General features: G+C 33.7%; 1 protein-coding gene across 2 annotated transcripts in view; it reads left to right on the top strand.

Moving 5' to 3' along the window:
• The window catches only part of LOC129218428 (SEC14-like protein 2), a 116,723-nt gene that overhangs the window by 19,810 nt on the left and 72,680 nt on the right, over positions 1-24,233 (top strand). The window contains exon 1 of one of the 2 annotated variants that reach the window (XM_054852685.1): positions 6,873-7,026. The exons of the other annotated variant lie outside the window; for it this stretch is intronic. The gene's annotated coding sequence lies outside the window, so the exon portion shown is untranslated. Of the gene's footprint in view, positions 1-6,872; positions 7,027-24,233 lie in introns of those variants that run through there. 2 annotated transcript variants of the gene reach the window in all.

The following is a 24,233-nucleotide window of genomic DNA, read 5'->3' as shown; positions in this document are numbered from 1 at the left end:
AAAAGTCCACACAATGTAAACCGAACGAAAAATGAACAAAAAATGGAAGGAAGCAAAGTAAATGGACATGGAAACCGGAAACCAATGCGTCACAGAACAGCAACGACACCTATAGTGCGGAAAAACGTCACAAACAGAAAAAAGTTTTTTAAAGATAAGATTTCCAAACACTGGGGAAAGGGAAGTACTCGACAAATCATTAACTATTGAAGCAGAATTTTACCAAATGTAATAGGATTCCCAAAAATCTAAATCATAAATCGAGGAACACCCTTGGCAGAAGAAAAATCGAAAATATGATTGAAAGACCAACAGTGTTGTGCAATCGAGGAACGTTTTAAATCTTGCTTCTTGACATAATTTTCATGTTCTTTAATACGGAATTAAAGGGAACGTCGGGTCTGTCCTATGTATGTCATTTGACACTGACAAGAAATACTATAAGTGCCCCATCGGTCAAGTTCCATAACCGGGTGTTTTAGTTGCGAAAATTTAAGTTTTTTGACAGGGGAAAATGCAACTGAAAAATTAAACTTTTTCAAAACTCATACATGTATGTTGATTACATACATGTTTTTTACTCATACATTTATGTTGTTTTAGTTGTCGAGTGCCAGATAGGCTAGCAATTTGGGGTGCGCTGCTTCACTTTTCCAACTGTACCGTAATTTGATGTGAAATCCGACTTCTACAGTACACACATGCCGTAAGAACCCGTTTATAGGGTAGGTAACCATTCACAGCATAACAACACATTCATACAAAGAAAGGACAAGGACAGGAGGGAGAAAGTACGTCCATGCCCGAGCCGGGATTTGAACCCGGATCTTTCTGTCACAGCCGGACTTCTCTGACCACTAGGCAAGGCAGACGGTATTACAAAAATATAATTGAACTATCAATGAAAGAATAAAATAGTAAGATTTTAAAGGGATGGAAATTTTAAATTTTTGAAGCAACTTTGAGAAATATCATGTTTTAATGCGCTCTCTTACGTTTGTAATTTATTTTATTGTATCTTTATAAGCATACATACACTGACAAGCATGTTTTATCCTATGTAAGATTTTTTAAACTAATGATCAAAAATTTATGAAAGAAAAACTTTTATTTTTACTTATGAAAAATTAATTAATAAAAAATGATATTTAGAAACATTCTTCAAATAATATTAGTCAGTTTAAACTAAATGTTTGGGGAAATTTGAGTAAATAAATTGTTTTTATTCTTTCATACCATGACTAGTATTTCTTCTGAGCTCGCTGAAGTTCTGCATCGTAAGCGCGCACTGATTTTCCGTAGTTGTACTTTGGGAAAAATAAAGTGACAAAGAAATTACTCCGACGACAGTATATCAGCAAAAAGGCTAATAAGTTAAAACCGCTAACATATAGAAACTCACCAGTTGCATAGAAATGATGATTAATTCTTAAATTCGTTGTACACTCAGGAACATTGAAAATAGCGCCCCAGGAAGAAAGCATTGGATTGAAGTGAAATTTAATGTACACAATTATACAGATGAGAGATACACTTGATCCCAAAATCTAGACAATTAAACAAATACGGGCTAAGAAATGAGATAAATACAGTGTACTTCAATAGCGCGTTGAACCCCCTTTTGTTGCAATACATGACGCAATACGCTCCGACATTGAGCTAATTAAACGTCTAATGTTGTTTTGAGGCCGATGGCCCCCAAAATTTTTAACAGCCACTTCTAAATCTTGCACAGAGTAGCACGGCGACATCTGGCGTTTCAGCTGATCCCATAAATGCTCTATAGAGGACAACTCGGGAAAGCGGGATGGCCATGGAAGAGTCTCAAACTGACGTAAGAAGTCTTGAGCAACTCTAGTTGTATGCGGCCGAGCATTATCTTGCTGGAAAATTGCTCCTTGGAGGCCATTTAGGAACGGCCCTAGATGTGGTTGCAGAATGTCATTATCATAACGCTGGCCCGTTATGGTTCCTCGTACCACAACTAGAGTGGGTCAGCTATCATAGGCTATAGCCTCCCAGAACACTATTTCTGCTGTGCGGGCAGTGTGTCGTGCGATAGCATGGGTTGTGTGGTACCTTTCTTCAGGGCGCCTCCTCATCCGTGCGCGGATACCCTCTGACCCCAAAACGAATCGGGATCCATCACTGAGCACCACCTTTTGCCTATCAGTGACATCCCACATCGCTATTGCTTCGCATCATTGCAGACAGGGTTGCCATGTTTTGGTGTTAAAGGGAGTACATGAAAATGGCGCTTGGACTGATGATTTATTTCCGCGAGACGTTTAGAAATGGCTCGGGGAACAACTACTACCCCTACATCTGCTTGTATGGTGAAACGAGTCACTGTGGGATCCACGAGCGCTTGCCGAACCATCCTTCCATTCTCTCTCCTCATGGTCTTCCTGGTCACTCTAGACCCGGTTTTTTGCATGTGGATACCATCTTTTGTCCACTGCCTCCAACAGTTTCTAACGGAACACTCCGAACGATTCACCTGGGCAGCAACACGGCTCGTCGACCAGCCCGTAATTTTCTGGCCGATGATCAAACCTCTCTCAAACTCGCTTAGCTGTGAGAAACGCTTTCTAACTCGTCTACCTGGCATCTTTCACTCATTAAGGTTCTCCAACTATCCGGATGTAATCTTAATATTTATAAATCTTATATTATGCACTGGTTTATCTAGCACCTCTTTCCCGATTTCACCGGTGCTGTAGGGTAAACAGTCATGCGCATTGACACCAAACTTGGATCATTTGCATAGCAGATGTCACTCATCTTATGGTCAAAATTTCGCAAATGTACCTTTCTTCTTTCTTGGGGCGCTATTTTCAATGTTTCTGAGTGTATATGCTTTATTGTACATGCGATTCCATAATATTATTCGGTTTTCTTTTATGACATGCATTCAGAAGTAACACGAACACCATGTTAAAACTATTCAAAGCCCGCTTTTTCCCCCAACTTCCATTAAATCAATCGAAATACTTAACAGAAATTAGAACGAAATAACTTGGTACAAGTTATTATCTCGACAATTTTCAACTTTAACTTCTGTAATTATTTCAATAACTACAGAAATTTTAATGGTTGTTGCAATCCAAATTTCATTCCAAATGTTATCTTGAAATGTTTTCCGGGCGGATACACCTCAACATATATTTCCTCAGCCCCTTTTTATCTCGAAATGAAAAAATAAATAAATAAATACAAATTCCATACAGCTTGAAAAATGTATGATTAACAAAACGCATACCAAAAAACATTAAAATAATCAAAATAAAAACTACCCTCTAGTTCAACAAATACAAAAGTGTAACCATCTTGATTTTAATTCACAAAACTCGACTCGGACCGCGTTCAATTTTCCTGTACTCGTAATTTCTCTTCAGAAACCCCTCGAGAAAGAGCGAATCAAGGTTCTTTGCGGCAATTCGTCTTCTTCGCAGACAGTTATTTTTTACTTTACCTGACCAGTTTCGTCCTCATCATCGCATCTATCCCAAAAGCGTTCTACGTGATCCTTTGCATTTGTCCTGACCTCCACATAAGAGAATGCCCTTTGACGTCACTTCTTCGGTCAACCCTTATCACTTAAGATATAGAACGCAAAAAGCATTACAATGCTTTATTGAAGATATAATTATAGTTAATCAATCAAAGGTAGTGCGAGAGATTTATTTCATTTGCAGCAATTATCGAATTTGCAGCTCAACGAGATCACATTTACAGAACAAAAAGTGAAAATGATCGTCATATTTTGAAACAGAATGTTTTCGATGACTAATATTTCATACCTATTCATTCCCATAGGTCGGAAAAATCATGTTTAAGTGAAAGTTACTATTAATCATTTCTTTCTCTCTAATATTCTGTCTTATAAATAGTGCTTAAATGAAAAAATGCAGTTCCGGACATATATAAGCTGCAAATGTGAGTTGTACAAGAAGTCAAATTCTCAAATACTCAAATGGTGAATCAATCCAAGATTATAGAAACGTCCTTAAACGACTTTCTAATTTGAATAGATAGAGTGTATGTATGTGTATGTGTCACACTATATGTGAAATATTTTTTAAATTTTTCCTCCTGTAGCATTTCGTAAAGAAAAATATTTAATTAATTTTTGAATTTTTTCCCAAATAGTCCATTTCTAAAACTTTGATTATTTTACTAAGTATTTACTATTACATCAGTATCATTATGTACTACATTCCCTGAAAAGGAGAGCTTCCACTTTTGAGTTGAACAGATTTAAGAGATTTTCGAAAATACGAGGGTTTTGCAAGAACTGTATAGATTTTTATGCAGACTTGAAAATTCAAAATGTTATTTAGTGGTGAGTGACTTGAAGTTACTTTTAATTTAGTTATGTAGCAACGTTTTCATTTTTAGTGGCCACTTAATCGAACATTTAAACTTGTTCAAAAACAAGACGACAATCTTTTGATACTACACTAAAAGGTTCCGTGCGGGAACTATCGGCATTAAGGTAAAGTTTTGGCCAGTAAATCGGCTAAGAACTGCGATCTTGATTCCGTGAAAAAGAAAATTCCCGAACGAAGCGGCAACTAAAAATGTAGCTATATAACTAATGGAAAAATGTTTGGCCACATGCTCCCAAATAAAATTTTGAATTTTCATGTTTACAGTTATACATACAGTTCCTAAAAAATTATTTTTTTCAAATGCCTTTTAAATCTCTAAAACTCAAAAGGGAAAGCTATTCGTTTCAGGGAATGAAGAACTCAATTGTACTGATCAACGGTTAAAAAAACTCAATATTTTTTGAATTAAAAAATCGATTTATAAGATTTTTTTTTTCCAAAAGGCTAGATTGAAAAAAATGAATAAATTATCTTCAAATGTTGTAGATTTTTTAAAGGAAAATATCGATATTTGTCAATTGAAAAAAAAATATCACCAATAACACATTATCGTTCCGGAGATAAGGAAGTAAAATTCGGCCGAAAATCGCAAGTGAAAAAGAGCGTGAAAGTTACCATCTTTGGCGGGCTGTATCTCAGGCTAGGAAGTTTGGTGAGTAAAGCAAAAATGTGCAGATAGCTTGCTTTTTCTTAATTTTAGCATAGGTAAAATTCAAAAACTTCCAAGACTATGAAAGTAAGATTTTTTTTCTTTCCCTGCCTGAACTGACACGGACTCTGCCCAAGCCAATGTTTCTTTCAATACTTTGTATAAATTTAAAGCGCGTTAAATTGTTCAATTTTTCTTTATGATTAAATACTGATCAAAATAATACCTAAAATAACTGGCGCTGCGTTAGGGTTGAATTTTTAGATAAAGTAATGGAACACTGTTGAGACAATTTTAGCCAACTCGCCAAAAGAAAAAGATTAATTAAAAAGTCCGAACATTTTGAAACATGTTGTCGATTTATTCAATACCCAATCGATTTATATTTTTCACTGCTTACAGATACTTCATTTGTTCTAGATTCTGATCAAAAGTCAAATATTTTAAAGGTATCTTCAATGTTCATTAATGCTGTATAAAAGATCTTTAAAATGAAATTTCACAAATAATTTTCATGGAAAAAATGTAAATCCTTTAATTTTACACAATTTCGAAGTTTTTACCTTTTTTTCGCAGTCTAGTTTTAAAATTTTTTTTTTAAACAGAATATTTTACAAAATGTACAAAAACCCGTTTTTAAATTCTAAAATTAAAAGCAGCATCAATGACAAGATAGTGGATTAAACCTTTTTATTAAAAATACTAGAATTAATTACTGTCAATTAAATATTTAGAAATGTAAAAAGAATGATACAGTGTAGTGAGAGTACTCTTACCGCTCGGAGTTTTACCACGGTGCGACATCAAAATTGCTTCTGACATTCCTGCTGATTCTTATGTAAAATGACCTCCTGAATTCAAATATAAGGGGCGTGAACAAAAATTTTAGGGCCCCTCACAAATAACTTTTCCGGCACCCTCCATGTTGTTTACCCCTATATTTCACCCATAGTTTTAAAAATATTGGGTCCCCTTCAGGCTCGGGCCCGGGTCAAAAGGTGTCGCTTCTCCCCCCCTCCCCTGCTTCCACCACCAGCACTTTTTAAGGATAGTTTAACGCCCCCCCCCTTTTTTTTTAAATTTTCGTCAGCTTCAAAGATATTATTTTGATTTGGAGGGGAAAGAAGTAATTTCAGAGTGTAAAAAGATCTCTTCACTGCATTGATGCATTCAAAAAAAAAAAAAGTCAAACTTAGAAACTTATTTAAAGAACTTGAGTATGTTTACCAAATTTGAGAATCAAAATGTTAAATTTATTCCGAGGTAACAAAATCTTGGACTATTTTAACCTGCTCTAAAAAGCGAATTTTACTTCCTTAAAAAAATGGCATTATTAAAAAACTCCAAAAAGACTTGTATACAATAAAAAGTAATTTCATATATTAGTGTTTTTTGAATGGCATGAAAAGCATAAACCGGAGTCTTTTGTTTTGTGTTCGTATGTGTGTTATAATATCTTTATGATAACATTTGTGCTTGAAATAATTTAGTATGTTTTTAATGCAAAATACCCCAAAACCCTTAAGCAATTTGCTTACAATATAAATTACCACTGCATGTTAACGCACATGCAAATGAACGTCCAAGGTATGCAATAAACTAAATAAACGAATGCATATACGAACTTATATGCTGTGCTTTTGCAAAGGCGAAAACCGGAGAGAACCAGTTAGAGCTGGAATATTCAAAGTGAATATCAATTACTGTTATTAAGTCCAAAACCGGAGAGTCTGGCTTTACATCTTTGCATTTTGTGATTGTTAGACGGTATATTGCCCTGATACAGAGCAAGGACTTGGAGTCAGCTGCTCATGACTTTGAAATATTAAATCGAGGCTAAAGAGATTATTTTATTTTGGTAGCGAAGCTAAAATAACAAGACTGCAACTGTACGTTCTTCTTCGAAAACATCGTAGTTCATCACTTTAAAGGAAAATGAACTGCTCCCTGAAATGTTTTTTAAAAAATATAAACTAATCAAAGGTATGTAAATTTATTTTATATTTTAATTTCAGTAATCCCTCTTCCTCTCCATGCTATGTTTTCTATTATTTCCATTTCAAAACGTATTAACTTGATTACGAAATTGTCAACTATTCTAACTGCAAAACAAAATTTATGTGAAATAACTGAAAGTATATTTTATAAATTATGAAAGTATTAAAATAAAAAAATAGTATGATAACGAATAAATTTGCAACGAAAATTGTGCACAACGGCCATTTCACGGAAAACGGCTATTTTGTCCCGCACATGACGCTTCATACATTTTTTAAAATAATTATTTAAAAGGTTAGTGATCAAAATTGTGTTGCTTACGAAATCACAAACGTATGTGTGAATTCTTGAGCAAAACAATTTGGCAATATCTTTTGAAATCATTTCTTTTTTATAAAATAGAGGACAAAATGACAGTTTTCCATGGAATGGCCCTTATACAGCTTTCAGTGGTATGACCATATACATTTTTTCCTTCAACGGTTTAAGTTACTATTTTTCAGTAAATGAGATATATTTCCTTACGTTGGAACCTTAACTTTCAAAACATGCAATTTGTTTCATCATTGCTGTATTATTAGAGCAAAAATATTAAGTAATGCATATAGCAAGCAACAAGAGGCTGACTTTGGATGTCCCGCACGTGACGCATACAAATAAATTAAATTATAAGTAACTAAGTTACTTAATAAAAATGATATTGTCTCAGGAGTATCTTTGTATAAAATGTAAAGATTGAAAAATGTGCTTACTCCTGTTAAATTAAAATATTAAGATCCATAACAAAATGCTGGTGAAATTTTCGAGTCGGATTGTGCCGCACGTGACGGTGGAATGGCCCATTAATGCTTTTTTTTTAATCGAATAAGTGTTCCTTGATTTCAGAAGCATTTCTTATTTCTTTGAAACATGTGCATGAAAGTTTTCTTTCGAACTATGTGCCAGTATGTACCAAAAACCAAAACGTTTAAGAACGAATTTGCCATATCGAGCGGCTTCTGAATTTAATTTTCACTAGGTACCTAAATTTCTATGTTGGGTTCAAGATTTCGACGTAAAGTTTACTTAATTTTTTTCTAATTTTATGAGACATTAAAGTGACAATTTTTCCGAAATGTTCACAGTTTGAGCGGACATGAAAATTAGTTTTTCAATGACAGATTATATTATTCCGCTTCAATTTAAAGAGGCCGTTAATGATATCTATATATATATATATATAAGAAAAATATGATATATACATATATACAGGGTATTGCAAAACTAATGGCCCATACTAAAATGGGTGATAGACCTTGCCAAAACAAACAACTTTAACACTGCAATGTGGGGTCGGAAAGCAAACGGCGGGCCTGGAGGGGGTACTTGGTTCGCAAAAATGGGGAATGCAATAAAGACCAAGAACAACAATATGAAGACAAAGAACCTTTACAAATGCTTTAAATGAGCGTCCGACAGCTGCAAAACAAGCATCACATCAGCGATGCATTGAACAATGCACACGTTAGAATATTCATGTCATATCACAAAGGTCCAACTTCAGAGCATTTTTCGGGAAAGGGCCTCTGGTTACGCGATGGGCGTCTCGTACCACCACCACCACACTAGTGTGGTGATGCTCGTACACGCCTTAGGAAGGTACAGTACTTGTATCGATCTAAATAACGCAGTTATAAAGTTATAAATAAAGGTTCACTGTCTTCATATTGTTGTTCTTGGTCTTTATTGCATGCCCCATTTTTCTGCGAACCAAGTACCTTCTCCCGGCCTGCCGTTTGCTTTCCGACCCCACATTGCATTGCGACAGTTGTTTGTTTTGGCAAGGTCAATCATCCCTTTTAGTATGGACCATTAGTTTCGCAACACCCTGTGTGTGTGTATATATATATATATATATATATATAATATATATATATATATATATATATATATATATATATATATATATACTATATATATATATATATATATATATATATATATATATTAGGGATGTGTCGTTCAGGAACGAACGGGTTGAAAAGAACGAATCTTTAAAATGAACGACCGTTTTTTTGAACGGTGTGGCAGTTTGGAACATTGCATTGATGCACTTGAGATAAAATGAGCATTTTTTAAATTTACATACCTCTTCAAATTTTTAACTCTCAATCAATCTCAAATTTCCTTTTTCTCAGTTTGCAATACAAAGTATTCATTCGAACTTTTTTACTTTCTGCTTTATTCATCATTTTTCTTTAATCGTTGCAGTTCATCTGCAATTTCCAATGTATTCATTAGTAATGTTTTGTGTAACTTGTTTGGGCTACTAACAAAATATTTGGACATTCCACTTCCTGTCCCATGCACCTGTTAAAATCCCTCTCACGCTTTCTGTCGCCAAAATTATTTCCAAAAATATCTTTTATCTTTTTTCTGGCGATCCTTTTATCTTATATACCATCTATATCGAATTGGCTTTATTTTTAACTTGCTTGGTAAGTTCCAAGTCGCTTATTTTACATTCAGTATCCAAAGGTTATTAATAAGGATTATTATTACTGTCTAATTTTTCCCCATTTAAAAAATGTTGTGTGTGCGTTTTTTTTTTTTTTTCTGTTCTCATCGGTACTGTGGAATAATTTTGAAGCTTCCTAATATTTAAGGTGAATCTTTTTTTTTTAATTAAGTTATCCGGTACTCCGACTGAGCTACCGATACATTTGTTGTTACTTTTTTCGTTGGTATATTAGCAAAAATACCTGGCGTTGCCTGGATCAGAAATGATTGTGAGAAACAATCGCTACATTCAGTCGTTTTCTGTTTTAACTGAAAGAACTCAAAACACCCCGCTTTGTCGTGATTAAAAATCGAGCTTCTTCATTACCCATAAAAGCAAAATAGCAATAAGTATAAAGAATGAAATAGTATTCAGTTAAAAACGAAAGCACGACAATAAGTACATAAAAATTGGAAGAATTTCCAAAATATGAACAAAAACAAAGATCACTAAAAAACCGTGCGCTTTATTTATTTAATTAAAAAGTACACACACACAGAGAAAAAAAAAAGAAAAGGTCTCTACTATGTGTTCCAAAGAGAAATAGAAAAAAGTAGAGTTTCCAAATATGTAAATGACTTTAAATTTATGTTTGCTCCGGAGAATCCTTGATTCAACAATTTTCATCATGATTACTATTAATCAAACTTTTTGTGTTGGAATTATTTTTCAATGAGGATTATTTCCCTAAATATAAGTTAGGGGACCTAGGATCGGTAGAAAAAGTTAAATTCCTTATTTTTTGACTTATTTTCCTTTTTGCTTCAAACTTTTCACATCGTAATTCTGCGTCAGATTTTGAACATTTTCGCAATTGGAAGTATGCATCTAGGACTAACGTTTGCGAAAATATATGTCTTGCAGGTTGGAACAGAACACCCTGTATACGTATATATACTAGGGTGGAACGAAAAAAACAAAGTTTTTATTTTCGAATTGTAATAGTGCAGAAAAGTTGCGATTGGTGAAGACTTACAAAACAAAACAAAAATTTTTAAAATCGGATAATATCTTCCGATCCCGCAACGAGCCTAAAAATTTGAAAAAAATGGAAAATTTCATGTGTTTTTAGCGATTTTTTAAAAATTTTGCTCCAACGTTTCTTTTTACTACTCTAAGACGAAAAAGTAACGATTGCTGAAGCTTTCAGAAATTTTAAAAAATATATTGAAATCAAATAATACCTTCTGATCCAGGAACAAGCATGAAAAGTAAAAAAAAGGGAGAATTTCATCTTTTCTTATAGTGATTAAAAATTAAATTGTTCTTCTTGTTTTTTTCCCCGGTATTGCAGGGAAAAGTCTTTTAAAAAACCCTATATTACACATAAACATTATGCAAAACAACAATGAATCATTTTCAAATAATAAAAAGTTATAAAAAATATTTACCAAATTTACAATCCAGTATACAAGTCTTATTGTTTTAAGTGTTACTTGTTAAAGCTAATTTATAATCAGATTTTTTGTAAAATTCGCGCATAATTGACCTAGATTTCAATGTTGCTCTTATGTAGCCATCTCTGGATTTAAATCCAAACACTTTGAGTGAAGCCTCCGTCACTAGTTTCACACATCTTTCGACAGCTTGCGTATGGCAGGGGAATAGTTTTATATCCCAGTCGGGTATAGTGCCTGTTGCAATAAGATTTTCAATGTCTTTGTTAGGAACTTTTCGAAGAAAAGGTGAAGAAGATAACTTTGTCGTGTTCCAATTAATAATCTCTCTGTGTAATCTTCTGTTTCGAAATTTAGAGATGGAATGACAAAGTTTCTAATGCTTTTGCCTTTAGAAACAGACTCCCTGGCTTTTAAGACGTTTTTAAACGCTAGTTCTCTTATGTGCCTCCTTTCATCAAACACCATTGCCATTAATGAGTTTTCGGGATGCGCAAAGAAAGAGTTTCTTTCAATGACAGGTGAACAACTTGTTTTAGATTGTCAGGTAAGTATCGACAGGTTGGAATTGTTCTGTAAACATGAATGGCACCGTCTGTGAAATTTTTGCAGTTCTTTATTTCAAACCAGACCGGCATGTAACATCTCAAAATAAAAGTCACTATGTCTTTTAAGTCACCTGATGGGATCGATACACTTACGTACAGTCTAAGGACTCTATTTGCACAAGTGAGCCATCTGGAATGTGAGAGTGGGTCGGGGTCACGATTTGACAAATCATTTGGTCAATTGCCACCCTTTATTGCCTGAGATATATCTAAAAGATATCTTTGATCTTTGCTCAAGCACTTTCTGTTTACATCTGGAATTGTACAGTCACTTGCTTGAAAATCTATTACTGGCAGTTTTTCGCAACCTCTGAGTTGTTCTCCTATTGGTCCAGAAAACGAATTTGTGCCAGTTCTTCCACCATCCAAATACCGAAAAAGATGGCGAAAAGGCAACTCAATGAAATGTAATAAACAAATAGCCCATTGCAATGGTCGTCCAATATAAATTTCAAATTAACGAATCGCGCCACTTTTCCACCCAGTATTGATTTTAGTACCACCGCACCTACGATGGCTAAATCACCCAGTGAAATTCTTTGTTCATTTAGATATGAAACAATGCTATTCACTATGTATTTGGCTGATCCAGAGTTTGGAGACACGTGGCCAATATAAACGGAATCAGGTTCTTTGATAATAGAATAATGCTCTTCTTTCACTGTTCGCCGAAATTGCTTTGATTCAATCTTATCTATATATAAAGTATCATCTTTTCTTGCGTCAAAATAAATACCCCGAACGGAGTCTTGTTTAATGCCACTTTGCAGATCTTTTCTATTTTGGCTCTTTTCTCTCCTTTTTTTTTGTCTATCAACAGCTTTAGAAGTATCTGTTTCAGTGACTAAGCCAACGTCTTGAAGCACACTGGATGCTATGGCAGCAGTTGCACGATCAGATACGCCGTAACGATCGCTATTTAGTGCCGTAGTTTTCAGCTTAATCCTCATCTGCCACCGGGTTTTTCTTTTTCTCATTATCAGGTTCTCTCTTGACTGAACAACTTGGTTGTTCTTCATTTGAAAGATCAGATTCATCTTTCATGACTGAAACGCACTCAGTAACTTTTCGTTTTAAGCTTAGGCTTTTCTTTAAAGTCTTTTTTTTTCAACTAAATTTATCAATCCTTTCTTTAAACTTTGGTTTATCCTTGTCTCGGTTGTAAGATCTCATGAAATTGAGATATTTTTTGTAGAAGATATCAATGAGCTGAGCAATTCTTTTCAGGGAAACTGTAGGAATCGAGGGCCTTATCAAAGATACATTTAACTTTTTGCGCTACTATGTCCTTAACAATGGAAAAAACTCACTTTCGTGTTATTGACTTTTCTAGCTAACTCAAATCTCTCTTGAAAGCAACTTTGAAGTACATTTTTCATAAGTAAGGAGCTTATTTGCTTGACAAATCTCTCGGGTGGCCAAATATAGGGCACTCAAAGGACTTTCTCGTAATTTTTTTTCTGCAAAGATGGATTTCATGTTTGAAACACGTTTAGCAGAGCAAATCGACTTCACATGCACATTAGAAACATAGAGAAATACTGATGCCAGCACGACTGCTTTATTCACTTGAGTAAGATACCTATAGACACAAGGCAACTAAAAAGCTCATAAATTCAAGATCGTGAGGCGCTAATGGGGCGTATTAGATGCATACACTGTCCTGAGCTGCATAAACAAATATAAGTCTCGCGTGAGTTAAAGGGCCATGTGGACAATTTCACAGGCAGGCTAATACTAAAATATCACATTTGTTTTATAAACAAACGTTCTTCTATTAGTATTTCATACCGAACTTATGAGGATCGTTAAAACTAAAATAAAAAAAAAAAGCTGAAAAGGTCTTAAAGTTTACATTTTTTCAAACATGTAGGTTCGTTGCTCGATCGAAAGATATTGTTTTATTTCAAACAATATATTTTTTTTTTTGTTTTGAAGTCTTCACTAAACGTAACTTCTCCGTTCTGTAGCCTGAAAAAGTACAAAAATGAAAACCAATGTGAACCAAAAATGTTAAAAATTCGGAAAAAAAAAAATGAAATTCTCAACTTTTTCGATTTTTTAGACTTGTTTCTGGATCAGAAGGTATTATTCGATTTTTTTTTTTTTTTTTTTTTTTTTTTGAAAGCTTTACCAATCGTAACTTTTCCGTCTTAGAGCCTTAAAAAGAAACATTAAAACAAAATTTTTGAAAAATCACTAAGAAAAACACGAAAATTTTCGATTTTTTCAAATATTCAGGCTCGTTGCGGGATCGGAAGATATTATCCGATTTTTAAAATTTTTGTTTTGTTTTGTAAGTTTTCAGCAATCGCAACTTTTCCGCACTATTACGATTCAAAAATAAAAATTTTATTTTTTTCGTTCCACCCTAATATATACACACAACGTATGAACACTTCACCTCAACGAGCTATATTTTTTCGACTGTTGGACCTAAAACTGTCAGTTACAAAAATGGTCAGATTTGCATAGTTACGTTAGGATATTAAAGGTTAGATTCTAACCAGGAAACCATACGATTTGCAGTACTGCAAAAAAGTTAGTAGCATTTGAAAGAGCATAGTAAAACATGTTTCTGGATGGACAGGTTATTTGCCCTCGCGTCCCTAATTTCGAAACTTAAAGTTTTCAAGTTTTCCGAAACTTTTAGAAACGTCACATAATTTAGCGAGTTTTGGTGAATAATGAGATAGATCTTTCACACCCGCTTTGCAGATGGATGTCCCACCACATGCAGGCGATGAAGTCGTCGGCAAGAAATTGGTATCGTCAAATTCCCGCCAAGTCATTAAATTTGGCACTTCTCCAAAAATTTCAGCAGATTTTAAGACCATATATCTCAATAAAGATTGCTTCCCCTCTTTCAACTTTTTTCATTCTTACCCTATTCGTGTGGTTCACTTTTTAAGAGGAAAGTTAGATAAAAATTTTACTGCAGGTACATTTTTCTTTATGTGACTCTTGTAAAATAAAGAGAAAAAAAAAAGAAAACAGCATAAATATTAATCAATTCAGAAGTTAGAAAGTAAGGGGGGAAATTGTTATGCCATTTCTCTAAAGGATGTACAGTAAAAACACATCAATATGAAGAACATTTATTGAAATATCTTGCTGAAATGTAACAAAATCAGACACGAACTAATATTTCCAGCAATCCATTTTTGTTAACGAACCTTTTTACTGATGAAACATACGTTATGAAACTTAATTTGAGTAATACAGATGCAATTAACATGAGGAGCGTTTTATCAAATACATTGCATTACTTAAAAAACAAAATATCATTGAATTTATTGACACTTAAGAAAAAGCCTTCTGAAGCATAATTGTCAGGTCTAGTGTAAAAAATAAATAAACAGTAAAGACGGTGTTTCGCTGAAAACAAATGACCGAAGTGTCAGTGCAATCTCTTTAGTATCTAAAAAGGATAAAATAAATCTAAAAACAAACTAACGTCTGAACACCTGAAGCATATATTTATATCTAAACCGGACTATGGATCAGGAAAGTGAGATCAAATAGCGAAGTCATATCTCTCTCTCTCATAAAAGGACATATAATTCTTGTCATAAAATTACGGTAATTCAAAAAAAAACACTTACAGGAAATTTCAACATCGAGTTAAATAATCTGAACAATTTATCGTTCAAAGTATAAGGAAGTCGAGGCATTGTAAACTTCATTCATCAATAATATACATTTTGAAAAGGATGCTTCGGAGCCTTAGTCCAACTTCTTTCACTGGTTTCACGCAATCGGCAATTATTCTTTTTTACACTTAATAAGCGTAATAACACTAAGTAATCTATTTTCAGTTACTAATTATATAGTTTTTTCTTGCTTGATGGTTTTTCGTGTGTTTCTTTTTTGTTGCTTTCTGTTTAATTTATATTGCTAGAACTTGTTTCTATTTCTCTTTTTTCATTTCTTTATTAAATGCCATCCGATGTGTTTATATCTCCTGAAAAAGAAAATTACACTTTTCTAAGTCACTTGCTTTAAAGTAAAGATTTTATGTGTAATAAGCGGATGAATTTATTCAAACATGACTAGAGATTAAATTCTGAAATAAGAAGTACAGGGTGCCTTACAGTTTTCAGAACATTTTTAATTCGTATTGTCCTGAATTCCTGCTAATATGTAAACATTCCCATAAAAATGACAACAAGTACAGGAGTTGAACGTCAAATCCAAAAAAATCACAACAAGTACAGGGTCTGAGGGTCTAGTCCAAAAGAATTACAACAAGCACAGTAACTGTGTGTTTAGTCCTGAATGATGTGTAAACATTCCCATAAAAATAACAACAAGCAAAGTACCTGTGTTCCCGTGAGCTCCCATGGATGTTGAAGCCCAGTTTATGACTTAAAAGAAAATGAGAAGCATTGACTAGTACTTTTTCTTTGATAAACATGAAATTGCTACGATTTCATTTTACAGTTCGTTAAATTTTAAGTTCACCAACAAATTGGCATAATTCTGAATAACATACAATATGAAAATTTTCAATGTGTTTTTTGAAAATTAATCATCAAGTATTTTCTCAGCCACTCGCGTGCTTAAAAATAAATTTGAAATTTGACAGAGTCTACGTGAACCCATTAGTTTCTATGAAGAAACTGTAAGTTGATGTGAGAAGAGAGCGTATTATATATTTATCATTTTAGAATCATAATGAATTTTTTTTTACTATTATTAAATTAAAGAATTATTCACCATTACATTATTAGAAAAGCTTTCTGAATTATTCAGCATTATAAAAGTCAGGGCCGTATACGGGGGGGGGTCTCAGGTTTAACCCCCCCCCCCACCCGAAAAGTTCGGTTTGACATTTAAATGTTCTTTTACATTTACAACTTTCCAAAAATATTGTTCCAAAACTCAAATGCCTTTCATATGTATATTAATTGCATAAAACGCTTTTAGTGAGTCAAGGCTGGTTTTCAATAATGAACTACCTTACGCAAAGCTCCGCATTAAAGTTTTTAAACCCTCCCCGAAATTATTTTCTGGTTACGGCCCTGATAAAAGCATATATGTTGGTTCTGATGAAAAAAAACCTTTTTGGAAACAATCAACAATTTTTAAATTAGTTTCCCTTTCTATGATGTAAGTATTTAAAAGAATCAATTTTTCTCTGCAAAGGCGCAAAAGATAGCAACTTATTACTCTCTTCATAATCTTCATTACAACTTATAAAGAAATTTTAGTTGAATGTCGTAAATGTTTAAAAAGACATTGCCCTCTGTATAACAAAGGCTACAGCTCAATTGTCCATGTACTCCTATGGAAATTTTAAAATAACAGTTTCGAGACTGTTCAGATCAGTGATTCTCAAACTGTGGACACGTCCCCCTAGGGGGCACGAGCATACTAGAGGGGGGACGAGAAAATATAAAAGAGAAAATATTATAATATTATTTAAAAGAATAGATGAACTGACTGAATGGAAACACAGACATACAAATAGAAAAGAAAATGCATTTCAGCATATTTAATAATTATCTTATTAAAGTAAACAAGTTCTGAATCAAAACTTACTCAATAAAAACATACCAAATTAAAAGGAAATTTCGTAATTATTAGTGACGTCCTTGGGCCTGTCTTAAAGAACAACGTTTTTTGAAGGAAGGCTTAATATTAGAAATAGCCCCTCTCAGTTCTGTTTCTATATTTAGCCGAGATCTATATTTTGTCTTCAAAGAAGCTACAGCAGAAAATCCAGTTTCACAAAGGTAGGATGTTGAAAATGGTAATAGAATGTGGAATGCTCTTGTTTTTAGTGCAAAAAAAGAATGCTCTACTCCTGACCAAAATTCAAATAGTGATTTATTATTAAATTGCCTTTTGGTTTCGCCACTTGTCGTAAAGTCTATGTATTTTCTTCCTCATCAATTTAGAGTCTTTCGGGAATCTTATGAAATGGATCTTAACCCACTCGTAACATGCTATCAGTTCGTCGTCAGCAAGAAAATGCTTTTTAAAATTCTTTGCCATTATGGCTAAATGATTTTCAATGGTTCCAAAAACAACTTTTACATGTTCTTCTTCAGCTTCATAAATTTTAATACTGTTAAAGATTGATAATCAACCTCATCTATGACCTAGATTGCTTCCAATTTATTTGCATTCAGTTCTTTAATTTCCCTACGTTCTAATAAGATTATGCTCAAAACAAAGTTATGAGTAGTAATATTAAATTTGTTTACGGAAATTGTTAATATTTTTATTTAATAACCTGCTTGTCTTCGTATTGACGGGGGCGCGTAAGTTCCCGTGTTGAGAACCCCTGATTCAGATAATTTCGTTATTTGATGTAAGAGAATGGGTATTAGGATAGTTCAGTAGAAAAGTAATTCTTTCCATCCATATAATCCACACAAAAAAGAATCATTAGGAAAGAATGGTCGAATAATTCTGAAATTGAACTTACTATGAAGTCGTTTTAAATGAAAAAACGTTTTTTTGAAAATAAAGGAATTTTTTAGAGATAAAATATTACTATAATTAATAACATTGGATAATAAAGATAGATAATAATGTATGAAATATTCAGATCTAAAGTGAATCAAGTTAAAATGAACTTGCTCGGAAGAATCAATTGAATGCAAAATATGAGGCAGTAAGAAGCAAAGGGATGTAAGTGGACATTTTCAAGTTTTGACTAAAACGCGTTTAATGATAAGGTCCCAGGTAGACTTTCATTGATTTTTTTTTCCAAACCATGATGTATACCTGCAACCTACGAGAGCTACTAGAACTATCTCTTGCTCCAAGACAGAGGAGAGATTTACCGACCATTTGTACTGGTAATCTCCAAATTTTCAATTTTTCCACTTACATCCCTTTGCTTCTCACTACTTCATATGTTGAAATTCATAAAAATGTAAAAGGTTTTGCCCAAAGAAATTCCTGGGGCCGAGATCTAGTCCGCCAAAGATGGCTTCCGGGGCATCATTTCTCACTTGTGATTTTCGACAAAATCTTTCAGGTTCTGTATCTCGGGAACGGTGTAATATATTTTGTTACGATTTGTTTCATTTAAAGTTCTTTTTTCTGTGAGAAAAGATACGCACTATTTTGAAATTTATGTTTATTTTTCTTTCAAGTCTTTTCAAAAAAAAATCATATTTTTAATTTTTTCTCGAAAATACCAATTTTAAAATTTACTATTTGAAATTTTTACTGTTGATCAGCATCATTGTGCACTGAGCCTTCACTTTTTCATTTAACAGAATTTAGAGGCATTTGAAAAAATGAAGATTGTTTAGGAAATCTTAATGTAAATGGTACACTTGAAAATTAAAAATTTTATTTAGAAGTAAGTGGATAGAAGACACTTTAACTTTACTTATACAGTCACCTGTTCATTTTTAGCAGAGAGTTTATCCAGGATTGTTATTTTTGTGCAAACAAGGCGATTTGTGAAGACACAACAAATCCTTTGGCCTTACGCAGAAAGCTTGCGCTTGTAAAAAGTTTCGCCGCGGCAAATCGGCTGAAGACTGCGCTCTTGTTTTCTTTAAAAAAGTAAAGTTCCTGAAGTAATCTGAAACTAAAAAAGAAAACGGGCTATATAACTAAATTACAACTATATATTCTAGCTATCTGGTGCTGAATAAACTAATTGCTACCTATACAGAGTTTATAAAAATTACTCGTTTTTTTAATGCCTTTAAAATCTGTTAAATGAAAAAGTGGAAGCTCCTCTTTTTTGAGAATGTAGTGTTCAATGGTATTTATTAATAGCAAAATCAAAAAATTTTTTTTTTTTTTTACATTGACAATTTTGAGAAAAATGAAAAATTCAATTTTTTTCCTGAAAAAGACTGAAAAGAAAAATAAAACACATATTTCAAAATGGCGTTGAATTTTTTAAATATTTTTAAACAGAAAACAATAACTCTTTAAATAAAATAAACTGTACTATCATAAAATGTTTGCAGTTCCATAGATAAAGAACTGTAAACATTTTGTCGAAAACCGTAAGTGCAAAATGATGACCGGAACGCCCATCCTTCTGAGATTTGTATCGCTACCCAGGAGTTTTTTCGGGCAAAACCAGTTTATACAATTTTCTTACTTTTTCATGAATTTTAACATATGTTACATTCAAAAAAATTCTGAAACCATCAAGGTAATACCCAAGCCTGAACTGATAAGGATTCTACTATATATATATATATATATATATATATATATACAGGGGCGGACTGGCTGACTTTGGCCCAGTCGGCAAAAGAGTATTTTGGCCCACCTCTGTAAATTAAAAAGATTGAATTAACCAGTACCAGATCTCGATTCTTCCGAACCGAGAAAAGACATTAAACTACCGCTATAGTTCCTATTTTGCTTTAAGTTTCTGAATCAAGTTTTAAGGTTCTAAAAAAAGATAATTGTGTAAAATAAAGCTAACACTGATACATTTTTTATGCGGCTTCAAAGGATACTAATGGTATAAGTCTGAAAAGGCACATCTTTAGCCTTCTATACTAACAACGTAGGAAGGACACGAAGAAAGGGAGGAATCAGGTAAATTCCCCCGGAAATTTTTCGAAATTGGTTGATCTGTATAGGCATAAGGAGAAAAGAATTGGGAGAAGGGGGTTCTAGAGTTCCCTTCCAAACGATATTTTCAAAGTTGATGTCAAAAAGCGTAATTTTACAATTTTCGGTAACGTTGAAGACAGGAAAAAGAAAGGGTTCCCCCACGATTTTGTTTCTTATTTTTTTTTTCAAAATTAAAGTCCATTTTTGGCTATCTTTGTTTACGATAGAATCTCGAGGGTTCTTCCAAAAAATTCTCCAAAATGGGAAGTTTTAGAAATACAATTTTAGGTTACTCTTGGTAAAATTATTGGAACAGGGAAGCATCGGGAGCTCTCTACGAAAAAGTTTCGATTTTGAACTATTAAAAATCAAAAAACTATCATTGGTCACGCTTGAGAGAGAAGGAGGCTCAGTGATCTCATTTGGAAGTATTTAAAAACTGAAGTATACTCTACCAACTTTAAACTGCATTTAGTTACTATAGGGAATCCGTCGACTCTCCTTCTTAAATTTTCGACATTGGAATTTTAAAAACGTAATCTTATAATGTGTTTGAAAACATTAAAAGGAAAGGGGACAGGTTTCTCGAGTGTTATTCCTCAGATTTTTTAGGAGAACGCTGTGCCCTTCCGCTTTTAAGCTAACTTTTGAGCCTTAACTTGATCATCCCTCCTTGCCCATTAAAAGTTTAGACAAAACTACACAAAAGCTAATTTTTTTTTCAAAAGGTAAAAATTCCCATAAGCCTGTCCTTGAAACGTCACTCTTTCGTTTCAATAAGTTATCCACAAGAATCTGATTAGAATATATCTGAATATTTTTTGCATTGCCTTTAAAACTAAACATCAAAAAGCTTTTCAATATTTTAAAAATAATTACTATCGAAAACACTTGAATATTGTATAACCAAAAAGTAAAAAGAAGCACCTGTTGTGTTTTACAAAACTTCTCTAAACAGTACCCTTTTATCTGAAAGCGCACAGCCACTTTTTTGGTCTGGGGGAAACACTGGTTCCCTCAGGGTATTTTTTTCTGAAACTGAAATCAATTTTTGGCTATAGTGCTTATAAAAGGGTTACGGAGCTCTCCCACGAAAATTTCAAAATGTGAAATTTTAGGCTATCTACAGTGACTTTAAGGGAACGGCGAAGGTTCGAAGACTTCGTGTGGCAATTTTTCGATATTTAAATCTGAAAAACGCAATTGAGGGCCTTGATGCAAGCACCAAGTAAGTCCAGACTTACTCATTTTTGGAAAGACCAACAAATAACATCAGTGTCCGGTAAAAAGGCTAATATCTTTCCCACATTATTTACTAGAAAGCAGAGGTCTGATCTTATATTTGGTTCCCGTTGTAGCACCAATCGAAACTTCTATACTATCGGCCACAAGCAAAAATGAATTTAAAAAAAAAAGTTTGAACTGAACTGGTTGTTGCATCAAAGTCCTCAATTGTAGACTTAAGGCTATTATCGTTGGTGACTTTTAGACTACAGAGGGACCTCATATCTGAAATAACTTAGATACCCCGTTAAGCATAAATCTAGCCCTGATTTTAACTGAGGACTAATTTATCAAAAGGGAACAAACATATCCAGTTTCTAAAAATGTTCAGGAGGTGAGAAAGACGAGTTAAGGTAAGAGCAAAATAATTTTATCAACTTCTCTGGGTACAGAATTGAGCACAAAAGCGCAGCAAATCAAAGGGCCAGAGTAAGAAATGATTTTGTAAAAAAAAAAGGAGATATCGCCATCTTAATTTTGGATATGTGCATTTTCGAACGAAAACCTGAATGTTGAAAATTCCACTTTCACCAAAACTCTAATATTTCACCTTCTCATATTATGTTATCGAAGTACATGAACCTAAAAATTGTGTATTAAAATTTGAGGATTTTGGACAAGTGTTTCTTTGAATCTAAAAGTCTTCATACTACAGATTCTTTCAGGATATGTCCCCATTTGTTCAAAATAAAACGTGCAGAGGACGGATTTGTTACCTTTTGATCAAAAAGCCACACTTTACCCTTAAATAAAATAGGATTTTCCACATTCGGACTTCTTGAGAGTAAGTGATTTGATAAAGGTCGTCTGAAAGATTTAGAAAATATCATAAAATGAATTTTTCTAACAATGAGGGACATGTTCCCTTTTGATAAAATACTCCTCAACTAATGTAGCTCAAAAAAAAAAAAAAAAAAGAAACCGGAACTCAGTCCTAAATCCACCTGTATTCAGGAGCTCTCTCGAAATCGAAATTTTGTTCTGTTTCAGATTCAGTTTATTTATCGTAGTCCAGACTTGCCTTAGGTTTCCCGTATGCGATTCGAAGATGAAAATGCTCGTATAGCGATAATTTACAATAGACCAATGAAATATCTTGCCAACTGACAGCATTTAGTTGAATCTGTCACAACCAGTGAATACCAGGGGCGTGCAGAGAAATTTTGGGGCACTTCACAAATGACTTTTATGACCCCCCCCCCTCTATCTTGTTCACCCCCTACGTCCCTACATATATTTCACCCCTCATTAAAAAAATCTCGAGCCTTCCTCAGGATCGGAACCAGGCCAACAGCTGTCCCTTCTCTCCCTCCCGCCCTCCCCCACCCCCCGTGCTCATGTATCAGCACCCCAAAGCATGATCCACACATTTATAGCAGTGCCGGGGCCGTTTTGTCTGATGGTGCAAGTCCCTTCAATTTTTGTTAACAGAAGTACAAATACGAGTTTTTAACCTGCTTTTTTCGTCCCGGGCGCTTTTCCAGGCCGCGTCGGACCCCAATTTTTCTGCCCCCCTCCCGTTTCTTCAATGGTGGGGGCCATGGCCCTCAGAGCTCTAAAAACTAGAGAGAAAGTTGATAAAAAGAGGAAAACGTTCGTACGTGGTGAATTTCAGCTATTTACTTTGGTCCCTGCTTAGGGTGGAAAAAAAATAAACCTGTTTCCAAGCGCTTTTTTTACACAGATTAAACGAATTGCATGTTTTTATTTGTTCATTTTTTAATGACACTTTAAAAAATGTTAGGTGTGAATTTAAATGTATTAAGTTCAATAAAAAAAATGCTTGAAGTGGCCCACCGGGTGGTTGGCTCAGTCGGGGATCCCCGACTAGCCGACCTGTCCACTCCGCCTCTGTATGTATATATATATATATATATATATATATATATATATATATATATATATATATATATATATATATATATATATATATAAAATACATGAATTACAGTTTAAATACAAATTCAAAAAAAAAAAATGAAAGAATTTAACCGAAAATGTACTGTAGTGTCAACGCAAAGCTGCTAGGATCAAAAACAGTACAAACATATTCAAAAAATACAGCAAAAAGAGAATACCAAAATTTAAAAATACGTAAATTCGGGACTGACGACGTATCAGTCCCTAATTCATGTAATAAATTTTAAACCTTTAAAAAGACTTTAGTCCTTAATTCTAGCATAAAAGTTATATTTGAACTATAACATTCATTAAATATGCTTAAAGATTAGTCATATTAAACAATATACTATCACAAATAGGGCTCGACCGATGGCATTTTTTGGCCGATGGGCCGATGCCGATTGTTGGCCGATTGTTCAAAGATGGCCGATGGCCGATGGCCGATGCCGTTGGCCGATGGCAAAAAAAAACAAAGAAATAAATTGATAACAATGTCAGGGATTTAAAGGATCATTGATTTATTTCACTTTACTTCCTTTCTACGAATAAGGAATTGTAATCACAAAAAAAAAAAAAAAAATCAGATTTCGATCTAAATTTCTATTTTACGACCACCCAATTGAAACTTCACAAGTTTTTTCGGCACATTTGTACATGCATATGTACCTAAGAACATATAGATGATCGAAATATCCATTTTGAACGCCTCCTTAGTTAATTATCGTAAATTCTCTTGTGACGTCTTCATGCGCGTAAACTTGCGTCACTCAAAAACGTTATGAAATCGTAAGTTGAAAATTCATACGAGGGCAAGTTGCATAAAACCGTACCCTGAATAGTTCACATTACCGAAGTACATCTATCTACAAAATATTCACCTTGAACGCCTATGCACTTCTGCCAACGTTC

This window comes from Uloborus diversus, chromosome 3, assembly GCF_026930045.1.
Source record: "Uloborus diversus isolate 005 chromosome 3, Udiv.v.3.1, whole genome shotgun sequence".
NCBI classification, from domain to species: domain Eukaryota; kingdom Metazoa; phylum Arthropoda; class Arachnida; order Araneae; family Uloboridae; genus Uloborus; species Uloborus diversus.
This window is presented reverse-complemented; position numbering and strand designations above follow the sequence as displayed.